Raw genomic sequence first — 7,444 nt, 5'->3', positions numbered from 1 at the left:
AAGGGAAAAATGGTGTATCCTACAGCCTTTGGACTGCAGATCCATGTCACAAAGCCATGGGAGATGTCACCCCAACATCTCTATGTCTCCCACTCTGTAACAGTTCTCTGTACAAGTTCCCATGACTGGAAACCCTAGTTTCATTCCATGAGGGTTTACTTTGGAAAGAAACTTGCTCCTGCAGCTTGTGCCCACGTGATCTCTCTCAGCTTCTAAGTGCAACTTGGTTTTATTCCAGCAAATGTTGCTAGATGTAAAATCCAACAGCAAGAGATTTCCTGCAGTCGGATGGAGTCAGAATTGGTGTCTGAGCTCCAAGCTGGCTCCAACTTTTGCCTCTCCAACATGGACTGGCCGAGATCTTAGCTCCAGGCTTTCCAACCCATTTGTGGAGCATAGGAAGGACGCCACGTAATCAGACATAATCAGCCCTTTAAAAGCTCCTTGATAAAAAGGTATAAATAGCCCTTGGAACAGGAACTGGAAACCAGCTTTCGCATTTCAGGTGATGGCCCAATTGCTTTGGCTCCCAGATGGCCTTCCTGTGACCCCCCTGTGATACAGAGGAGATTTAATCCCAGATCTGCTGCATAAAGGCTCAGTTTTACCATGAGAGACAAAGAATGCTCTCCCCTGCCTCCCCAACACGTAGGCTGCCTGCTGACAAAGCCATTAGTGGGGCCTTGTAGGAGAGTTTGAACCTTCACAGAGAGGGTCCAGAAGGCTTTCAGCTTCCCAGGATATGCTTGAAAGGGGGCAGCAATTATCTCCTCTTTCTGCAGCACCCAAAGAGAGCAGACAGAGCTTGTTTCATTCTTTTAAAGGCAAAAATGTACTTATTAGTGCTAGAAGAGGTGGCCTAAATAGTAAGGACCCCCTTGTGTAAGAACCACATGTCAAACCTATGGAAAGGGAGGAGTTTAAGACCCACAGAATGATAGAATGGCTTTTGTTGGAAGGGACCTTAAAGATCATCTTGTACCAACCCTTTTGCCATGGGAAGGGACATCTTCCACTATCCCAGGTTGCTCTAAGCCCCATCCATCCTGGCCTTGGACACTTCCAGGGTTGGGGTACCCAGATGTCCACCACCCTCGGTCTGTCAGAGGTTGAATATCCCTTTTGAAACCATCTCTTTTTCCTAAGGCTGAAGGGGCCAGGAGAGGAGTCAGAAAACACCAAGTTAGTTGCTGTGACCGTTTCTCACTTCACCTATTGATCTCCTTTAATAGTAGATCTTCTCTCAAAGACTGTCATCTAACCTAAAATTTGTGCACAAAGATGCTCTTACAGGGTACAGTTGGTTGTATCCTAAGCAGGTGAAGTACTCCTACTGCCTAGAGGTTTCCTTCTCTCTTCATCCTCATTTGGCCTCTCAAAGAATATGTCAGATCCAATGTCTTGCCATCAAGGTATTCCCAGTGTGAACCCACCAAGGCCTTTTACTTAGGCGAGATAAATCCTATTGAGAGCACCTGACATTTTCTGGATTTAACTTCTGGGGTGAGGCTTATGGAAAAATGGAAGAAATGGCTGAGATCACCCAATTTTTATCTGTTTTCTCTATTTAGATGGCAATTTTCCCATGGTAGGCTCGCCTTTTAGTAAATGAGTGTCTAACTTGCTGACACAACAGCATCTGAACGTTAGAAATGTGACAGGTTGGAGGTGTGCATTTGTCACTTAGAACCTGCTTTGCTTTTAAAAAAGACATTTTGCTTTTAGCTTTCCTGTAGCCGTCAGTTTGCCTCAAAATGATACATCCACAGTGTCTTGCAGTAGGCATCTTAATGACACAAATGATACATTCTCCAATGAACAATGATTATGGCTGTTCCCAAGTCTCCTCCTTGTCCATTATCTTATTATCCATTATTATTAAAGTTCCCATACCGGTTGAAAACCAGAGAGTTCCTAGGGGTGAATTTTAAATGAGCACATCAGATGGAAAATATCAATTTTCAGTCAATTTCTTGGAAATAAAGAAACAAACCAACAATACAGCACGTATTTTACAATGGAAAAGTTCACATAGGACACAGGAAATAGAGAAAAATGTTTCCTTCCCACTTCAGTGCAGGAGCTACACAGCGTGTTCCATCTCAGAGAACATGCAAACAATGTTCAGTCTCCAGACAAGGTCAGCAAAGCAGATGTGACTTCAAGTTTACCGCGTGTGAGGCGTGAGAACAATCCCCGGATAATGGGAAGACCTTATGGAGAAGCCATGAAGCGTCCTGGCTAAAGGCACCAAATGATTCACTGAGTGCCATTTCCACATTGCTCAATGCCCCTGGGGCTGCGGGAGCACCAATGATTAGAAAAAGAAATGACTCTGAGTAAAGTGTCTTTAAAGATCGTAGGGGGAGGGGAGAAGAAAACTTCAGGAATCCAGGGTTTCCCTTGCAGTTCCCTATCAGGATGCCCTGCTCTCCATGGAGAAGTTGCATTACTGAAGAGGTGTGAAGTCATCTTAGGGTGAGATACAACCAGTCACCTCCTGGATTTTCAGCTGCTTTTGGCTCTTCCATTGGCAGCTGTGAGTTAAGACCTCCAGCATAAAAACTAGCTTAGTACGTGGCCTTTGTGTTTGTTTAAGTGATTTCAGGTTCAACATTTAGCTCATTGGAGTCTCAATCCTTGACAGAGGTTTCTGTATTTCAAAGAGGACAAGGAGGTGAAAACATGAATTAATGTTTGCACTAAAAGCGGGGCATTTTCCTTGGGAACTTCTCACAGACATATCAAAAAGGGAGACCTGTCCAAATAAATATGTGGTTCACCGACAGATAAAGATTATCCATTTGTAGTGTTTTGTCATAATAAAAACATTAGGGAGGCGGAATTCCCTTTCCAAGTTTTTGGAGGGGGAAGAACAATAACATTGTCAAGTGATGTATGTGACAGAGTAAGTTAACCTTTGTAAAATCTGACCAAGGTCAGGTGCCTAAGGTTGGAAAATAAATTTTCATCCCACTTTATTATGTGGGTGCCAGGATCTGATAACTCTGAATCCCCTACTGCACAGACTGACTCAAACTCCAGTTTTCTCCTGATCTACTATTCCATTAAGTAGTGATGAACTGGAAGCTGAAGCTAGCAAAACTCTAAGGTAATGTTATTTTTCTGTGAGCATACTTATCCACTAGCACAAACACCCACCACTTATTTTCTTCTTCATGCAGAAGTCTCTGAACTGGTGGTCTATGTTTTCCTAGGAAAAAAAAATAAATTAGGCAAAATTGAAGAGTCACTGGCTAATGCTTGAGGTCTGATTTTGATCAACAATCAGTTTAACAGTGTTTATTCTGCAGCTGAGAAAAATAATACATCAAAATTCATTTACAGGCCTTAGTGGAATGCATGTGTGTGTAAATTGGTATAGAAAATTAACTAGCAATGACCCCTTATAGAATCATACAATCATAGAATAGTTTGGGTTGGAAGAGACCTTTAAAGGTCATCCTTTGAAAATAATTTTACCTTAGTCATGGTCCTGGAGCAAAAGTATCCACCTTATAAGGAAATAACCACAGGTAAAATCATGACAAATCACCTTTCTGAAGTTTGCTTGTTTTTCTCACCTGGTGTTCTGCTGTCCTGATATTTCAGGATATTCCCAAGGTGGGACACTGAAACAAGCTGGTAAGGTGAGGTGGAAAACTCGCCAGCTTGTGCATTGCAGTCAGCTATTCTGTGGAAAAATTGTCAATTTAAGTGTTACAGAACTGAAGAGCTTCCAGTAGATTTTCTTTCTTTACTCACAGCAGTTTTAACAGAGGGACTGGTGCTCAGTTGTCTTGATCCAGAATTTGGGCCCATGGCAGCAGTGACTGAGAACTTCCTGAGGATCTTTAAAAGGTTTGAAATCTGATCTGTGATTCACTGATAGTCTTTCAGATGATGTCATGGAGATAGTTTTGTTCAAGAGTAAAAATCTTCATTTTACCTCCACTCTGTGCAGGAACAGGAGACAAATAGAGACCCAGAATTGTTAGTTTGGGGCATTTATTTAACTTTTCCACACCATTTAAGGTTTCTTTTGCATTTTCCAGCAGGGAGTTAGATGCACTTTGACTTCTAGCTCACCAGCTTATTCAAAGTTGAACTTCTGAAAAAAAATGCTTTATTTTCTTCATTTTTCATTCCAGAGAGATCACAGGAGTAAACTTGGAAAACACAGCACTGGAAAAATCTTACCTTGAACTCAGTCAGGTGAGTTCAGAATTAGCTTTCCCCACTACATGCTCAACTCAAAAAAGATATCCCACAGCAGCTGTTCCTTCTCCTGCTATTCTCCTGTTTTGAAGGATATGGGGGGGGAGGGATTAAGCAATTATTTGCATAGAACTAATACTGATGTCTGATTTTAGGACTCCATTTTCACAGTGGACTCCCAGATTGCTCTCTGCCATAAGCACAACCAGGATTATACCAACAGCTTTCTTTAGTGACCTTAAGTCAGCTGGTGCTGAAGGTATCAGGGAAAAATGACTTCCCTGCAAAGCAGGTGAGACTATTGTACCAGTGGATATGGAACTGGGGAATATTTCAAAGTACAAACCAGTGGTGGTGAAGGATAAGGCAGGGGACACCTTGCATGTTGTTGATCTGTAGTTTTAGCTTTTAGACTAGATTTTAACTTTCTAAAAACAAAGAGGGACAGGGAGAAATCACATCTCAGCGCAAGGACATATTTTTCATTTCAGCGCAATTCATACTTTTATCTTGATTTTCCTGCTCTTATATAACAATATATAACGTATATTATAGCAGAACTTCACAGCAGAACTGCTAATATTTTATGCACCACTGCACAGCAGAATTGATAAGACCCTGCACAACCTCATATGGGCTCTGTGTGTGTCTCATTTCGAGAGGGTTTAATGCCTGACTTGGAGATATGACTCTTTTACGCCTGTGCTCTACATAAAACTGTCAATAGCAGTGGAGATACTGTGACAGATCAACTTTGGATGGTTAGGGAGAGAAATTAGACCAGCAATTTGGGGAAAATAGTTACAATGGAAGTCGTGTTATAAATGAGTTTTAATGTGCCGCAGTAGCTTTTTTTGTGTATTTTTCTCTGCATTTCTCTTAATATTCAAATGTCATTTCAGTTCATGGATATGAGAGAGTATAGATGTCCAATTTAATTTATCCAGAAGAAAGTTCGAAGCCTTCCTGATGCCAAATCATTGGCCAAGCTGAGTAAAGATTTCTGATCTGACTGCACACTTTCATTTATCAGAAAGATTCACAGCAGGATTGAGTATCTGCCAGAAAAGCTGAGAAAATTCAGATGGAAGATCGAAACTCTCATTTTTGCCTTCCACAAGTTACAAAACACGATGTCAGTTTACCACAGGACATAACAAAGTCACTTTTCCTTAAGTCTGTAAATCAAGGCACGTTAGTTTTCTAGAACAACCTGATGTGGCTCAAGCATTTAGTTTTCCTAAAACTCTGTAAAATTCCCCATCCTGCCTTTGTTCTGCAACAGGTCAGTCCAGGTGGCTCCTGACCTTAAACATAAAAATCTTTGAGTGTGAAGGGATTGAGTGCAAAAGGGACAGAAGCATGACATTTAAAGGACACACATGTATTTGCTCAGAATACGTATCCAGTAGTCATCCTCTTGGATGACTGCTTCCCTGCACATCCTGTTCCCAGATGAAGTGATCTTTCTGCCTTGTTTATAGAGAAATGTATTGCATGTAATGGTTATTTTCTTTCAAAAAATCTAGGGAGATATGATCTGTAGGCAGTAATAAAAACTTGCCCTTTTCTTCTGAAAACAATGTCTTTTTTACGGTTCAGTGTAGCAGTGTTGCCCACAGGGATGATTTTCAATATCACTGTGTCCTCACAAGCAAAAGAATGATATTTGTACTGAAGCATCAAGAGTCTCATTGCTCAGATGATTAAAGGACACAAGAACTGAGATAATGAGTCTGATGTCCCCATTAATACGTATTTTATCCTCCATGGTCAACCCAACCAAAAAGCCAAGTCTTGCTTTCCTCAAAAGTGGAAAGAGACAACTGTCCATGCAGGAAGGGGAATGTTGGTCCTGTAGGCAATTGTCTCACACTCAGCTTCTGCCCAGTGTGGGCATCACACAGGCAGGACACTTTACGTCCCCAGACAAAAAATTTTTGGCAGCAACTGTGGATGAACTTCCCATGGCTGTCACCAGAACAGTCCTTGCTTTGCCAAAGGGAGCTTTCCCTTCTTGTCAGCTTTTGGATGTGCCTTTCCTGCGAGCACCCCTGCCTAGGGACTGTCTCAGAGCAGGGACTGATGGGCTGTTTTCCACAGTGTCCTGTCCTGAGGATCATGGAATCACAGAATGGCTTGGGTTGGAAGGGACCTCAAAGACCATCTCATTCCACCCCCTGCCATGGGCAGGGACACCTTCTACTAGCCCAGGTTGCTCCAAGCCCCATCCAACCTGGCCTTGGACACTTCCAGGGATGGGGCAGCCACAGCTTCTCTGGACAACCTGTACCAGGGCCTCCCCACCCTCACAGGAAAGAATTTCTTCCTAATATCCAATCTAATCCTACTCTTTTTCAGATGTGTTTCTCTCAGCTCTTACAGAGATACAAAAGCTGTATGCCACAGAGTATGGTAGCAAGAGAAAGGAAAGATGGAAAGGCAGAGGGGAAGGCAAAGGTGAAAGCTCAAGACATCCTCGCTTCTCCCTGCATCTTTTCTTTCCTGAACCTTCACTTTCCCCCCACCCCTTTCAGCACTTCATTATTCACAAGTCCCACTTGCCCTTTTGTCATCCTTTGGTACCATTATCCTTGAAGAGATGAGGAAAATTTATATCTGCAGGTCTGCTAATTTATGGTCAAAAATGCTTCTGTACAAAGTTTCTCTATTTGCACATTAATAGATGTGTATGCACACCCCCTTCCTCGCTCAAAATTATCTTTGAGTCTATAATTACACAGTAAGTCTTTCAGACTCCCTTTCTCCTGCTGTGCTTCATAGAGAACATTATTTTATTGGTTTTGTTTCAATCTTCTCCATTTCTACAGCAGATTGATGACACATTTTTACAGCTCTGGCATTAACACAGAAATAATGATGTTCTCACCCTGTCCATTTCTATAGATGATGCTGCATCCTGATGATTTTGCACCACAGTGGGTTTTTCACAGTGTTTTCAAGACAATCATAATAATGACTGATCATTTATGGGGATGTTGGTCTCCCCAGTTCCAACTTTTCACATGTACAGGGGTAGAAAGGACAACTCAAAGCATGAAAACCTTGCGTCAAAAACCATGCAACAGTCCCGGGAATATCTTTAAAATATTTAGCATGCCAGAACATGAGCCCAGGGGTACCCAGGTGGCCAAAAAGTCCGATGGCCCCTAGTCTGTGCCAGCCCTGGTGTGTCACAGCCCCAGGGCAGTGCCTGTCCCTGTGC

General features: G+C 42.3%; 1 long non-coding RNA gene across 1 annotated transcript; it reads left to right on the top strand.

The window, feature by feature from the left end:
• The first annotated feature begins 4,377 nt into the window (after nucleotides 1–4,377).
• Nucleotides 4,378–6,917, top strand: LOC116786027. Its single transcript, XR_004356800.1, has 2 exons — nucleotides 4,378–4,510; nucleotides 6,580–6,917. It is a non-coding gene; the product is annotated as an uncharacterized LOC116786027 (long non-coding RNA).
• The last annotated feature ends 527 nt before the right edge of the window (nucleotides 6,918–7,444 follow it).

The sequence above is a fragment of the Chiroxiphia lanceolata genome, chromosome 4, assembly GCF_009829145.1.
Source record: "Chiroxiphia lanceolata isolate bChiLan1 chromosome 4, bChiLan1.pri, whole genome shotgun sequence".
Lineage (NCBI taxonomy): Eukaryota > Metazoa > Chordata > Aves > Passeriformes > Pipridae > Chiroxiphia > Chiroxiphia lanceolata.
Note: the sequence above shows the minus strand (reverse complement) of the source record. Positions and strands in the feature narration are given on the sequence as shown.